The following is a 17,258-nucleotide window of genomic DNA, read 5'->3' on the forward strand; positions in this document are numbered from 1 at the left end:
TCCCGATGCCTTATTCATTCCTGGGACAAATCAAAGAAAACTGGAAGGTCATCTTTGGGTCACTGCTATTCAGTTTGCTGTGCCAAGCTGAAAACCCAGGCCATTAAATATGAAAATCCACTCATTGTCTCAGGCCTGATTGTATCCTGTCTTTCAGACCAGACTCACCATAGTCATAGCAACCGTAATGGGCGGTTGTGCATTGGACCACATCATTTACAGGGTGTCTTTAACTGAGAAAAGTTTGTTGAAAATATGTGTGATTAATGTCTTCAGCTATTATCTCTAATTGAACAGACATGAAAGGGGGGTCACTTTGTTATTAAAGGCATATTCAGCCCTTGCATCTTGTCTTTGGTAACCATAACATGTTGTTGGAAGGCTATGCAAAATTTGAGTAACTGTTTGAAACACAGCTCCAGTAATCTAGACATGGGTGTTAAGAGAAGAAGGAAAAGCTGTTCACTGCACAATTGAATGTGCTGTGCTGTTTGCGTTAGTATTAAGTAGTGGTTCCTTATTCTAATGTGTTTATATCAGAGTGATGTATTACCTTAATATCACCAGCTACTTGGCAAGATTCATAAGTTCTTTTATTCATAATATAACTAAAAGGGAATCAATAGAGAGACTCAAACTTCTGTGTGTGTGTATGTATGTGGTGTATGTAAGAACAAGAGAGCATTCAAACTGTAACCAAAATGTTTTTCAGAGATATAAAGCTATGTACTTCACGTAGAGTATAACTTTGGGAAGTACAAATTTTGAGAAATAAATCTCTATTGGCCCATGTTAATTCTGGGAAAATAATATCTGGCAAATCTATAAATCCCAGAGGAACTTGGGATGTGCTCGCATTGGCAAAGAATGATTTTTAAGGAGGTTTACTATGTTCTTAAATATGTTCTGTTATTTTGAATAGGTAAGAATGAATTCTACCCTGCCAGTCAATGATTTACTCAAAAATTATAATAGGAGAACAATAGTATTTATGATAATTCAACATGTATTGAATAATAAATAATATAAAAAAATTAAATATAACCAGTTAGGATTGCAGAGAAATAAGCAAAAATTTTATATGGATTTTAATGCATACTTTTTATGTCAAATGTTTTTTATAATTTGTTCATCTCTACTTAGCTATCCATTTATACTGTTATAGAATTAAATCTGTACATTGCACATGAAAACACATTTCAAATTTACCAAAGGGTCAAGCATAAATACCCCAAATAACAACATATTGGAATAAACCTAGGACAGTTTTAAAAATAATCTTGTAGTTTAAGATGTCCAAAATAAAATTCAGATTGTTGAAGTAAAATATTGTCTGATTTAGCAACATAAAATTTGCTATATACAAAATATCTATATAGACAAAAAGTTATATAAACAAAGTTAATGGAGAACAATGAAGCTTGAATAAAATATTTATACTATAGAACAAAGAATTTTTGCTCACAATATGTAAAACCTAACATAAAAAAATAGGATATAATTTTAAAATGTAAAAACTTGAAAGTACTTATCCTTATATAATTTTTTCTCTTATAACCGAATGATAACCACCCACAATGTAGCCAGCACTGAAATACACAGCTTAAAAAAAAAGAGGAAACAGGGAAAGAAGTACAAAACACTACCACACAAAAACAGCTGGCAGAAACACAAAAGAGAAGAACCAGACAAAACATAGAGATACCAAAAAACAAAACATTAAATAGCTATAGGAAATCCTCAAGTGCCAATAATTACCCTAAATGTACATGGTTTGAACTCTCCCATAAAGAGGCACAGAGTAGCAGATTGAATCAAAAAGCAAAACCCACCCATATGCTGCCTTTAAGAGACACATCTAAGCTGCAGGAACAAAGGTAGACTCAAAGTGGAAGGTTGGAAAACAATTCTCCAAGCAAATAATATACAAAAAAAAGCAGGTGTAGGCATACTCATATCTGACAATGCTGACTTCAAGACAACAAAGGTAACTAGAGACAAAGATGAACATTTCATAATGATAAAGAGGACATTGTATTGAGAAGATATAATACTTTTTAATATATAAGCATTGCCTGACCAGGCAATGGTGCAGTGGATAGAGCATTGGACTGGGATGCAGAGGACCTAGGTTCAAAACCCCAAGGTCACTGGCTTGAGTGCGGGCTCACCAGCTTGAGCACAGGGTTGCTGGCTTAAGTGTGGGATCATAGACATGACCCCATGGTCACTGGCTTGAGCCCAAGGTCACTGGTTTGAGTTCAAGGTCACCGGCTTGAGCAAGGAGTCACTTGCTCTGCTAGAGCCGGCTGGTCAAGGCAAAAATGAGAAAGCAATCAATGAACGACTAAGGAGCCACAAGAAGAATTGATGCTTCACATCTCTCTCCCTTCCTGCCTGTCTGTCCCTCTCTCTATCTCTTTCTCTGTCACACACACACACACACACAAAAATACACACACACACACACACACACACACACACACACACAGACCAAACCAGGGAACAACAAAATATATAAGACATCTATCAACTCATCTAAAAATAGAAGTAGACAAAAACACAATCATACTTGGAGATCTCAACACACCATTGATGTCTTTAGATGGATCATCTAAACAGAAAATCAATAAAGAAATAATGGCCTTAAACAACACACTACTAGACCAAATGAACATAATAGACATTTATAGGACATTTCATCCCAAACATCAGATTATACATTCTTCTCTGGTGTGTATGAAACATAAATTTATATTTCTTGTGTAACTTTCTAATAGAAAAAAAAAAGGAAAAATAAATCCAATGACATATTACTTTTCCCTAAAAGAGTGGCAACATTTTAATATGCATTATCTCAATTATTGACTAGTATATGCAGATTAAAGCATTTTTATATATTTCTAGTGCCAAAAAAATTGGCCAAAGCATTGGGTGAGGGGCATTTGATAATTCTAACTCAAGTTTAAAATAAGTATTGTCACTTATACATAAATTCAGCATAAGGAACTTATTTTACACAATTATACTATCTATATTTAAATTATGCAGAGGTATATTCATCACAGTATTGCTTGTAATTATAACTAACTAAAAGCAATCTAAAGCTTCACCAATAAAAGAAGAGTTGAATCACACACACAAAAAAAGTACCCTTTGGAAAACTATACAAACATTTAAAAGACAATAAAAAGGAAAAGACTCTTAGACACAATGTAAAATTTATTTAAGGGTCAACAGAAGGATAGAAGCATTGTTATTCTCTTTATATAAGAATAATCAGAAAGATAGAACAACTTTGTACATAGGTATACATATACATAGAAAGAAATCTGAAAAAAATATTATTTTTCAAATTCACTATTTCCTATATTTCAGTCACCACACAAAATCTTTCCTCTGTATACTAGAAAAGATTTCTTAGTTTCCTGATATCTCAGTTATATTTTCCTTCCTTGCTGATATATTGTGATGTATAATACTGATTCTGAGTGCTGCAAATTTGCTGCATTTGCTCATTAGTTCTGGGAGCTTTCTGTAGCTCTCAGTATTTTCTATATACACTGTTGTGTCTTTTTTTCTCTGGCTTTTTTTTTTTATTGTTGGCATTGATTTGGGTAATATATAGGTTCATCACATACAGCTGGAAAGTAACTTTAAAACCATCCTTCAAGGTGAAATTTGGGCGTTTTGGGTGTTTTTTACTGCAATATCTGTGGCTGCTGGTTTAACCATGATGAGATCAGTTGAATTTGCTAACACTATTCAGAGACATAGGATCTCTCTCTCCCTCACTACCTCCCTCCTCCTCTCCTCTCTCTCTCTCTCTCTCTCTCTCTCTCTCTCTCTCTCTCTCTCTCTCTCTTATGTAAGGGCTAAACTAAGTGTTAAATGCAGCCTGAGATAAGGCCCTAACCCAATGATCCTCAAGCTTTAGTAACTACTGGTATCCACAGAAAGCAATTGTTTTTTAATCGTCCATAAAGGTCTCCACAGCACTATCCCTTGATTCAGTGCATAGGTGGCTGCATTTGTTTGGGAAATCCTACCACACACTTTAACAGAATTGCAAGACAATCGGGCAAGGTAGCTTCACTCATGTTCAGGGGTTTCCCAACACAGAAGTGGTTCTGAGCCTGAATAGCCAGTCAGAGTGACAAATATATGTTCCAGGGATTGAGATCTCAATTGCAATGAAGCAAGCTTAAGTCTTTGCAGATTTTTATCTCTCAGGCCTCCATTTGGAGGAGTACAGGTACACTTGAGTTACTTTCATATTGTATATGTAAAAGGAGGGCTTTAAAACGTAGAGGTGCATGACCAGGTGGTGGTGCAATGGATACAGTGTCAAACTGGGAACACGGTCACTAGCCTGAGCCCAAAGGTTGCTGGCTTGAGCAAGGGGTCACTCACTCTGCTGCAGCCATCCCTCCTACCCCCATCAAGGCACATAGAAGAAAGCAATCAATGAACAACTAAGGAGACTAAGGAGCCGCAACGAAGAATTGATGCTTCTCATCTCTCTCCCTTTCTGCCTGTCTGTCCCTCTCTCTGTCTCTGTCAAAAATAAAAAATAAAAAAGTAGAGGCAGCCTGAATCCTAGGCAAAGAATTCTCACCTTAGTGTATTCCAAGTTAAAGACAAGTATTCAAAAGATTTAATTTCTTTTTCTTTTGAAGATTTTTTTTCCATTTCACTGTCAATAACTCATACAATTTTTGTTAGGTGTTTAAACGTGCTCACAGTTATGTTATTTTAAAGGCATTAATGCTTATTCTGGAAGTAGGGGAGAATGTCTCTGCAATAACTGATGGTGATACTGATATGCAGCAGATATTAAGAAGAAGTAATACTCAGATGACAAAACGCAGGGTTGCAAGATCCAGCAGCCATTTTCAAATCTATAGGACCTGGAATTTATTTTACAAGGTGAATGGCAACTTTGGTGTGAAAGAATACATGGAAGACTATTTTAATAATGTAAAGTAAGGGTTAAGGGTAAGAATTAGAATGATGACATGAGAAATGAACAGAAATTTGGAAAAGCAATATTAGATTTAATGTAAAATGATGACTCTTTCTTACTAAATAATTATAGGCAGTAAACTATTTGCTTCAAGGATAATTGGAAGCATAAGAATCAGTCAATTTTTAAAAGACACAAATTGGTATAAAAATCTTGTTTGAAGAAAATAAAAAAGGATTTAGACATACTGCATTTGTGGTGATGGTAAACTATTTAGTAGTTATTTTGAGATATGATACTGGAAAATAGGGAGATAAGAGTTTAGAGAGAACAATTTTGAAAATCTTAATGACAATGTGATAAAAGGTAAAATCCAAAATTATTTTATAAAATAATTATAACTGATATTCTCACTTTTAATAAAAAAATATTTCTGCTGTTTTCTAATTTCAAGGTACTAAATAAAGTTTTGGGCATGGTGGATAGACAAAAACATAGTCTTCCTGATTGCCTTATCTCTTAACTAATGATTAAGAAAAGATTTCAGACCTTGAGATACTAAATAGAGGATCACTGTGAATCTGTTATCTATCTAGTATTCAGCAGCTTTCTTTGATAACAACTCTGAGCATGTCCTTATGCATTCATAATGCAATGTATAGCATCATCTATTGTTACTTGTGCCTCTCCCGGGAGTGACTAAAAAGCAGGACAAAATTTATTTCAACATTAGTTTTAAAAGTGTTCAAAATTAATATGTGATTAGAGAATATAAAATAATAATCAGTAGTAATTGTTCAAAAGTGTTCAGAGTTTAAAAGTATTTTGAATTCATCCCAGGCTGATCAATGCTTTACCCATTAATTAATTCAAGAGTTCATGGGTTCGACCTCTGGTCAGGTCACATAGGAGAAGTAATCAATGAGTATACAACTAAGTGAAACAACTAAGTGAAAAAACGAATTGATGCTTTTCTTTCTTTCTCTCTCTCTCTCTCTCTCTCTCTTTCTCTCTCAAAACAATAGAAAAAAAATTAGAAGTTATTTAGAATTCAAAAATTAAAATAAAAAAGTAAAACTACTATATTTCTTTTTTTTTAATCTCTTTTTCTTTATTTTTTTTTAAATAAATTTTTATTAATGGTAATGGGATGACATTAATAAATCAGGGTACATATATTCAAAGAAAACATGTCTAGGTTACCTTGTCATTAAATTATGTTGCATACCCCTCGCCCAAAGTCAGATTGTCCTTCGCCACCCTCTATCTAATTCTCTGTGCCCCTCCCCCTCCCCCTAACTCTCCCCCTGTCCTCCCTCCCCCCACCCCTGGTAACCACCGCACACTTGTCCATGTCTCTTAGTCTCATTTTTATGTTCCACCAATGTATGGAATCATGTAGTTCTTGTTTTTTTCTGATTTACTTATTTCACTCCTTATAATGTTATCAAGATCCCACCATTTTGCTGTAAATGATCTGATGTCATCATTTCTTATGGCTGAGTAGTATTCCATAGTGTATATGTGCCACATCTTCTTTATCCAGTCTTCTATTGAAGGGCTTTTTGGTTGTTTCCATGTCTTGGCCACTGTGAACAGTGCTGCAATGAACATGGGGCTACATGTGTCTTCACGTATCAATGTTTCTGAGGTTTTGGGGTATATACCCAGTAGAGGGATTGCTGGGTCATAAGGTAGTTCTATTTGCAGTTTTTTGAGGAACCACCATACTTTCCTCCATAATGGTTTCAAATACACAATTACATATGTATAATAAAAATGTAAAATACATAAAATATAATGTAGGCCAAAATTAATGTTCTAATAGTTGTATATAAATTACAAAAAATAAGTTACTGCTCAAAATAACTACACATAACATTAAAATAAATAAACATACATATATTTGTGATTTTATATATATTAAACACAGCAATTATTTATAGCGATTTGATTTTGTTTAAAATGAGATCTTTAGAAACAAAGAGTGTCTATGATTTTGGCAGTAGTTTGTGAGAATTTTCATGTCTGCCCACATGTGCACTAATTTCCATGGGCTGGAGAAATTATCTCTGACTCTAGTTGAGGGGGAGTGTTAAGGGTAATAGAAATTTATAACATAATTTAAAGTATTTTCCTCAAACTCATTATTTCATTCTCAAATAACCCCACATTTTGCTGGCTCATTTAGACAAATTTTTCCTTTCTAATGCAGGAACATAAATATTTTTATTGATAAATACCAAATACTGCTATTTCCAATTTCATTCAGTCAACTTCATTCTTTTTAGTGTAGCCCATAAAAATCATCTTTATATTCATCTAAACCAGGAAATCTTATCAGAGATTAAATAATTCTGGTCTGACAGTTTCCTTCCTTTTCATTTTTTTAACCTTTTCTTTATCCTCATCATCTTCCTCTTCCTCTCCTTCCTCTCACTTTTCTTTTCTTTTCTTTTTTTTTTGGCAATTACCGAAAAAGTACAGAAAAACCTATATAAGTCTACAGAAATGATGCTTTTCACTTACAATAGTGTAAAAGATTTTATTAAATTTTATGTAAGGCCGTTCAATTTTTATCAGATAGAATTTAATATTTGGGTCTTACTTAGATAAACACATTTGTCCTTAATATGCTAGATATATTCATAAAGAGAAGATAATTCACTGGAAAAAACTTTATTTGCTTTGTTATAATATGGTAAATAGAGTTTTAGTAGTACTATATTTGAATATATAATTATATGCATTTATGTTATTAAGAAGTACAATATTTATCTGCTTCCCTCTGAGTCTCCAGTCACTTATAGATTATGACTTAGTTTAGGGTCCTTATTTTGGTATCTCTTTTTGAACTCTTTTTCTTTTTTTTTTTTTCTTTTCCAAGTGAGAAGAGAGGAAATGGAGAGACAGTCTCTCACATGTGCCCTAACCGGGATCCAACCAGCAACCCCTGTCTGGGGCTGATGCTTTGTCCACCTGGGGCCATGGTCACAACCCAGCTATATTTAGCAGCTGAGGCTGAGGGTCCACAGAGCCATCCTTAGTGCCCAGGGCCAATGCGCTCAAACAAATCGAGCCATGGCTGTGGCAGGGGAAGAGAAAGAGAGAGAGATAGAGGGAAAGGAGATGGGTTGAGAAGCAAATGGTCACTTCTCCTATGTGTGCTGAGAATCAAACCTGGGACATCCACATGCCAGGCCAGTGTTCCACTGCTGAGCCAACTGGCCAGGACTCTTTTTAAATTCTTAATTAAAATTCCCATAATGGTCAGAGATTATTATAAATTTTTTATTTAGCTCATTGTTTTGGCTTCCACATTTATGTAAAATGAGTACTTTTTCTGGAAAGTAATATATTTTATATAATTAATAATAAAGATAATATTTGAGGTGGCTGGTAGTTATTCTCTTTATATAAATAATTTGTCAAACCTTTCAAAGGTTGGGAAATTGATAACTCAGTGTCAAAATCAAGAAATAAACTTTTCAACATATAATTAATTTTAAACCTTTAAATATTTGGGAGAATGATCCAGGGGAAGGAACTGTCTTAATCAGTACAATAATTCAAGTGTTTGTAAAATATGAGAAAGGGGGCAATATGCATACAAGAGCAGTAGAACCTGACCAGGTGGTGGTGCAGTGGGTAGAGCATCGAACTGGGATGCAGAGGACCCAGATTCGAGACCCCGAGGTCGACATCTTGAGCACAGGCTCATCTGGTTTGAGCAAAGCTCACCAGCTTGGACCCAAGGTCGCTGGCTTGAGCAAGGGGTTACTCGGTCTTTTGTAGCCCCACGGTCAAGGCACATATGAGAAAGCAATCAATGAACAACTAAGGTGTCACAACAAACAACTAATGATTGATGCTTCTCATCTCTCTCCGTTCCTGGTTCCTGTCTGTCTGTCCCTATCTATCCTTCTCTCTGACTCTCTCTCTGTATCTGTAAAAAAAAGAAAAAAAGAGCAGTAGAATTGGCTGGCTGATATTAAGTTGTTTTCAGATCCTATAGTGAATAAAAAGCAGAACTTTTAATAAAAAACTGAAAACTAAGTGTGAAAGTCAAAGGCCCTTTGACAGCTTACAACAAAAGCCTGGTATGCTTCTTTGGGAGTGCAGAAAGATGTGAAAACCAAACTCAAAATATAATATTTAAAGTCCCTGAATTTGAAGACCCCTTTAATATACCACTGATGAAGTTTCATTATGTTAAAGTTTGGATCCTGGTTCCAAAAGCCAGTCACTATACCACATGAAATGGGTACATCTGGATGGGTGACTTCCCAGCCTTTTAAACCCCAAGTTTACAAGGTAGGCCACTTTTCTCTATTAAGAACTGCCACTTTCTTCAACTAGAAATCCACTGAAGGGGCCTCTCTCCCACAACATAATAGGATCTTCTCCTTTAAGATCTTTATCCAACTCCTTGGCTAATTATGGCATAATCTAGGCAAGCATGTGCTAGGCCCGATGAGAGAGAAAAGAGTCAATGCCCTAAAGAAGGTGAAGAATACTTTTTAGGAGCTATGAGAGGTCTGGATTAACAAAAGGTTTAATAATGAAGGGGACTGAAACATAAGACTGTAAAAGAGAGAGAATTTATTGATATGGGAATATTGTTGAGATTCGGTATATAATACCTTGATAAAAAAAATCAGGAAAAGATGCCAATGAGTTATCTGGATGACTTCTAATAATCAAGAGAAAAAGTATGTCCTAGTGAGTGATATACAAATATTTGAATTTCCACAGCAGGCGGTTGTGGAGAAATGAAAAGGCCCGGGAAATAGGGCATGGTGAGATGAATACATAATATGAGGCACATGTGTGTGGGGGAATTGGTGAAGTTGAGTGCCACCCTTAAGTATCTCAAGAAGGCAGGGTGATAATCCTTTCTATATCTTCATTTAATTCACCAGTCTAGACAATACAGTAACCAAATGGATTCTGACTATTGTCAGCTCAGCCAATTAGTAGCCTAAATTTCAATTGCCATGCTAGATGTGATATTTGTGTTACAGCAGATTAATACCATCGGAGTGGTATTAATATACCATTAATATACCATGACATGTGACCTTGAATTAGGCAAGTGTGTGTGTGTTTTTTGTGTGTATTTAATTTTAATGAAGAAAGTGGGACAGAAACACTTCTCATTTAGAAGGCATTAAGAAGACCACAAATGGAGTACACATAGTGGCAGAGATAGAGGTTGGGCACACGCCCCACAGTACAGATTCCTACCTAGCAAGGCTTATCTAGTTATTGCCTTCTCTGAATGCCCAACATGCCAGTAGCAGAAATAAAAGATGTCACAGTATGCCACAGTTACTCAAAAGAACCAATTGACTACTTAGTTGTAAATTGACTAAGTCCCTTCTATTGTAAAAAAAATCCTGCAATTTGTTCTCCTAACAGCAGGTACCTATTCTGGGTATGAGTTTGTATTTTCTGCAAAGAGTCTCAGGTGGCATCACTGTCTAAAGACTGAAGAAATGTCTACTTGCTAGGCATTGAATTTTGTACAAGGGAATCCTGAAGGAATAAAAATGTGTCACTCTACAAGGTAAGCCACCAAGACCAGAAATGGTAGTTGAGGGTGATGGAAAGTTAAAAGGAATATTGGAGCCAAATGATGACTAGTAGCAATTAAGGCTCTCCACCTTCTGAGTCTCCCCTTACAAAAGGAAGCCCACTTTACACCTATAGAAGTTTCTCTCCAAATAGAGGGGTGGGCAAAAGTTTTCAGTTGTGAGTATGTGAAACACAGAGTTTATTCTTGTATTATTATTTATTAACTATTGTATTTTCCATTCAAACAACCGTAAACCTACATTTGTCAAACCAACATATATGTTGAACTATGTCAGCCCTGGGAGTTAACCCCTCAATTCTCCCTTAAATCCTGGCTTCCAGGTGCCACATCTTGAGACTGCTGTAACTTTGATTCAAGACAGCTGTTCATGGGGAAACCCAGAGAGTGGATGGGCACAGCAGGAGTACCAGGTTTGGTCAATTCTTTATAGCAGCACCCCTGTAACAGGTAATCTTTGCCCTAAGGCTCTGTGTTTGGGGGCAAAAATTTTATTTAAACCGGTATCACAGTCCGAGACTCATTCTTCGCAATTCTCCTTCCTACCCCCTTTTCCTTCACAGTGGCAGATCAGATGTGATACATAAAATCTTTTGCTGAGACAGCCAGCTCTTTCCCCTTATTTATTCACAGATGTTATACCAAGTAGCCCTCATGTACTCCTCACTCCATCTCAGCATATGCTACCTAAAGACTTTGAATAGATACAGTTGTATGTACCCAATGTCCTTGTGTTGGTTCAGTCTTTTATATGTTCATTTCAGAAATATTCCAAGGTGTCAATGGGCTTACCAGAAGTGTTATTTACTAAATGTCAAATACAATCATGAGACCTGGTTTTCTAAAAGCCTTTCAATACCTTCTCTATCCTCAGAAGTTTTGTGTTTCTCAATGTAGAGTAAAATTAGGAAATAGTGTGTGTGCATATTTAAAGCCATAAGGTCATTGTGATACACTTTTCAATATCTTTTCTTCTTGTTTTCAAGAACTTAATATTAAAGTTACTATATATATTAAGGGATAAAAGGCAAAATATGAAAATATTATAAGAATAAAATGTGATTCTTAAAAAGTGGTATTTTTGCCTCAAAACATTCTGAGCTTTAGACAACATCCACAGAGATGTTTTTCATGTTATCTCAGCTCAGTCTTAATAGGCACTTCAGTGGAGATGTTTGAAAATATGAGCCCAAAATATGAGTAAAATGTAAAACTTTGTCTGGCTAAACAAAAACCCAGACTTACTCTTGAAGGTGCTTACTTCCTGCCATATGTTGCAGTAATACAATCTCATCAAATGCTTTCTCATGTGTCTGACTTTGTACTTTTTTGATCTTCTTTTTTTGTGTGACAGAGACAAAGAGAGACAGAGAGAGGGACAGACAGAAAGAGAGAGAGATGAGAAGCATCAGTTGTGGCCCCTTAGTTGCTCATTGATTGCATACTCGTATGTGCCTTGACCAGGGGTCTACAGCAGACTGAGTGACCCTTTGCTCAATCCAGTGACCTTGAGCTCAAGCTGGTGAGCCTTGCTCAAACCAGATGAGCTTGCGCTCAAGCCGGTGTCCTTGGGGTTTCGAACCTGGGTCCTCTGCATCCCAGTCTGACGCTCTATCCACTGCACCACTATCTGGTCAGCTATTTTTTGTTCTTCTTATATATACTATTATTCTGTACTAGGTCTTGGGGGAAAAGTAGTTTTCATGAGTGTGACTTGCACAAACTAGAAGAATAAATTTGTAACTGAAAATTTGTATACGTTAATTGGTCTGAAGCTAGGCAGGATCTCTAAGGACACTCAATGTTTCTGAAATCTACATGACCAGGAAGTCCCAGGCTGATCCTAAGTGTCTGAAGGATCTCCTAAAATAGGGATGATGGCCAATTTCTGAGACAGCTTCCACAGATATTCTGAACAATAGGTCCTTCTTACCCCAAAGGTTCACGTTTTCTTTAGCTGTTTCTTTCTCCTGCCTTTGAGGTCTCCTTTCTTTTGTATTTATAATTAAATCTATTCTATTTTAATGTAAAACTCACTGTGCCAATATGTACTTCATTATTACCACAATTGGTAACTCATTTTTAGTTGTTATATGGCTATGAAGAGGATAAAGGTAAATACCTTTGAGACTATGAAATAATTCAGTGAATAGTACAGAGAAGGAAGTAGGAAAAGAAATATACAGGTAAATATTTAGACTTATTATCATTTGTTCTCCTCATCCCTGACATGCCTTCTCTTTCTTTCATCCTATCATTACTTCATTCAATAAAACATCTTGACTGCTTGTCAATATCCAGTCTTATTAATTGTCTCTCATATTCTCTGGTAGCATTTGTAACCTGCTTCCTTCAAAAAAATTTCAAATTACATTGAATTGTTACTTGTTAGTCTTCACAGAAAGATTCTTGAGCTTTTCTGCATCCCAGTCTGACACTCTATCCACTGCGCTACCTACCACCTGGTCAGGATAGACTCTTGAGCTTTTATGAAGGGCAGACACTTGTCATATTTCCTTATCCTCAGTGCTTGGCATTTAGTAGACATCTAGAAAATGTGTACTTGAGTCAGAATTTTACTGTTTCAAAAGTACTGAATTTTTGCTACTTTAAGAAAAGGAAAGAAATATTAACCTTAAAAAATTAACTGAAGGCAAACCACGAAGTAAAACTTAGACAGATACCTGTCTGAGAAAACAGTTAACCTATATTGAGTAAAGTATTATAAACTTTGCAGTTACTTTCACCTGAAGAAAAACTGAACAGTTAAAGTAGAGAACTAAAAGTCATGTCTCAAACGTTTTAGTGTGTTTTTAAATATGGGAATTATTCAAAGGGAACACAAGAGGGGGAAAAATGCTACTATTGAATAAAAGAGACATAAATCTTAACCATAAAACAAAGAGTAATTCAATAGTGGCCAAACTTCTTGTGAGTTATTGCTTTGGATAGCAAACTTGGATATATCTAAATGCTAAATTTCATGTCAAAATCCATTACTTTATGTTTGGCTTTCTTTTTCATAGATAATCAAAGATTCTGTTATAAAATAGTGATGAAGGAATGTTGGGAGAAGCCTTTGATATAGTCACAGTATAGTGATGATTTTCAGAGCTGAGGCTTGCTTCTAGGGTTGCTTTCTCTTTCAAGATTAAAGAAAAAATATCAAGTATATCGCAAAAGTGGGTTTACAGGTGAGAATTTATTATATTATTATTTTTTATATATTGTATTATCTTCCATATGAACAACTGAAAAGATAATTTTGCTTTACTCTGTATACATAAATATAAATTAATACCAAAACATGGTGAAAGAATGTATTATTAACAAATTGATTTAGTAAATAGCATTTTTAATATATTTTAATTTTTTTCTTCTTTATTATTGTCATAGCCAGTTTGGGACTTCTGATATTCTATTTTCAAAATATATATAAAGTTAAGAGGTGAAACAGGACTTAATAATGACAGTTTGCTATATTTTAGAGTAGTGTAAAAGCTTTGTAAAATATATTTGAATTCAGTCACTGGTGGAAACTTGAGAAAAAGATCCCTGAAATTTATGCAGATTGACAGGCTTGCTAAGCAATAGCATAAGTAAAATGTAAGTATATAAATTAAAGTTTTGAACTGAGTTTTCTAGAACAGGGTAAAAATAACTCTAATTTCTAGTATACTTTTTTTTTTTAAAGCATTCAGTGTGGCGATTGATTTCTGGCTGTCTTACTTAAAACCCACTTATGCACACAGAGGATGTAGAGAAATTTCAACATAATACCATTTATGAAAGGTTAAGTTTCTTGTTGAAAATTTTGAGGAACACTGAGTGAAAAGCTCAGTAATTGAATTTATACATGCAGAAAAGTCTAGTGGTTTGAAAAGAATAGTAAACAATACAAGTGTGGAAAACTGACATTTGTATTAGATGTTTCAGTATATTTTCTCCTACACAAGGCTTCAACAATCTAATAGCTGTAAATAATAAATTCCTAGCATCTAGAATTTCAGATATTAAACAAGTTTGAGCCTCTCTCTATATTATTGCTTATAAAAGTATGTTTATCCATATTTAAATAGATATTTCATATTATAGGATGTTTACTAAAACTATTTCATGTTATAGAATATTTTGTTTTGAAAGTTTTTCATCTTAGTTTGAATAGGAAGGAATAGTAGTCAGATTCAAAATAGAAGATTTATTTTATCTTTCCCTTGCTTTGCACACCATTCCCTTCCCCTTAATTCTCATACTATCAAGTTAACTCAGACCACTCTCATCAGGTAAAAATTGCAATGCTCTAGTATTTAGACTTCTTACTCCAGTTTATTAGAAATAACTCAGTAACTTTATACATATTACTATGAGATAGGAAACACTATACAAAAACAAGGAGGTGAAACAGTAAAACTGGTAACAGAACACATTTGGATATCATGTCTGTTCTTTCAAAAACTGCTTACTCCATATCCAAGTTTTTACTCCCCAAATCTCCTTTTCCTTCAGTTTTGTTAACATAGTGCCCAGTTCTTTCTGTTATGGAATAGCCTTTCATGTTCCTATTTTTATTTTTGAGAAAATTCAATTCATTATATTTTTAAAATTACATAATATATAAGACAATGAAAAACATATGATAAGTAGTTTATTTACAGTATGTAGATCTTTTTAACTTTCACTTGGCTTCATCTCCTCCAAGACATTGGACTTGCTTTCACGTACTAAATCCACACTGATTCTTGAACTCCAGACTAGCAGCTAACCTTCGCTGTATTAATGCCATTCAAAGAGCCCAGGAATTTCTAAGCATTCTGTTCCTTTTACATACACTCAACTTATTCTTTTTTTCTCTATATAACACTAGTGATTATGACACTGTCAATCACTCAACAATGCCAGTATTAACAACAACAACCAAAAAATGTTACAAAAAAAGAAGACAAAACAAAATAGACTTTCTATGGCTTTCTATGACTATGGAAGAAAATGTACTGAACTAGTAAGTGACAGGACAGATCTGGAACCTTAATGGAGTCAGATTTGAGCAATCCAAAAGTCTTCACTGTAAACCACTGTTCTGTGGGGATCTAATTTATACACTGAATCAACTTCCTTTTCTTAATATTTGAGGAATCAGAATGAAGTTAATATAAATTTTTAAAAGTAATATTACAAACTAGGTTTCTCAAGGTAAACTGCCAAGGGGTCTAAATAGCGTCACATAAAACCAATACATAAGTGCTTCTTGTGACAACACACTACAACAGATCATGGATTCACATTTTTTTACAGTGATTTATTTAGTAAATGTTCTTATTGTGTGCTCATGAATTGTGCTTTTCCTGAGTCTGTAATTCTTTCTCCCTTTCTCCCTTTTTCCAATGCAAATTATCTTGATCAGCACTGATCCAAGGCTTCCAGTTTCTGCTAGACTTTATAAAGCATCCTTGATAGATGTCTGTGGTACTAACTGAAAAGTCACTTCCACCTGACTTTTATTAGGATCTTCTGCCAACTACTCTAAATATAGATATTTCCTTTAGGTATCACTGTCCCTTCTATCCATAGGGCCACCTTCACTGAGTAGCGCATGTTCTGTCAAGCATGACTGCCCCCTTCACTGGCTTTTATCACTTGTTTCTGTTTGATCCAAGCTGTGTCTATCAGGTAATTATACACATGTGGCTAAAATGCAGGTAAGAACACCAAAACGCTTATTTCCATAGGGTTTGAAGGGCCCTCTCCCTTCTATACAATACCATGTGCCTTCTAAGTACTCTACTTTCTACAGCAAATACAGTCACTTATTATTAACCACAGCTCCACTTTAGATTACCATGTCAATTTGGGTTCACCTGGAATCAGATATTATAAAGCATTCGATATGCCAATGTTTTATTGGGGGAAAATGCTGTGAAAGACAAAGTAGGAGGGTGCTAGAGTAAGCAGTGGAAGCTGTCAGCCCACATAGCTTGTTGACTCCTGTGAAAAGAAGGAGGGAAAGAAAAAATAAGTAGGACAAGTCTCTGACTATAGCACATTCTGAGAAAACACAAGACAGGCCAGTGTGTGAGGTGAACGTGATAACCGCAACACTATGGCAATACCTTGGACAGGCCAATGTGGGGTCCATGAGAACAAAAGTTGCCAATTATTGGAGTTCTGAGTCTGTCCTGTGTGAGCCAGCTCTCACACCACACTGCCCACCATAGTCAATCATTGGCTGAGAGTAGTCTAAGAGGAGGTGTGACCACCCTAGTAGGTCAAAGGAATGGTATGTGGTGGATATAAATAAACTTGTTTTCTTAACAGCAGATTGTTATAAAGAAGATTTGAGCAAGGTTCCTTCATGGCCATGGCTATTATTAACCTTACAGGCCATATCTCAGGATTCTAAAGCAAAGTAGGGGAGATTGTACATTATAAGTAAATGGTAACTTATCCCCCAACCCTATATTAAAGTTCATATCAAAATTTTCTACTTTAACCTACTATCCTCTCTTTGTGAAACCCAGTTAGAAGTGTATGGAGACCTATGTTGAGCAGAAATCTGTCTCCAGTAACGTGGAATACTTATTCCTGCTGGTTTCTGAATCTTATTTAGGCTAATAATTTCTGGCCAACTTCATTTCATTGGGAATTAATGTCTTCCTAGTCTGTTCTTCACCTCATGAAAATAAATTTCTTGACCCTTTT

Source organism: Saccopteryx leptura, chromosome 5 (assembly GCF_036850995.1).
Source record: "Saccopteryx leptura isolate mSacLep1 chromosome 5, mSacLep1_pri_phased_curated, whole genome shotgun sequence".
In the NCBI taxonomy this organism is placed as follows: domain Eukaryota; kingdom Metazoa; phylum Chordata; class Mammalia; order Chiroptera; family Emballonuridae; genus Saccopteryx; species Saccopteryx leptura.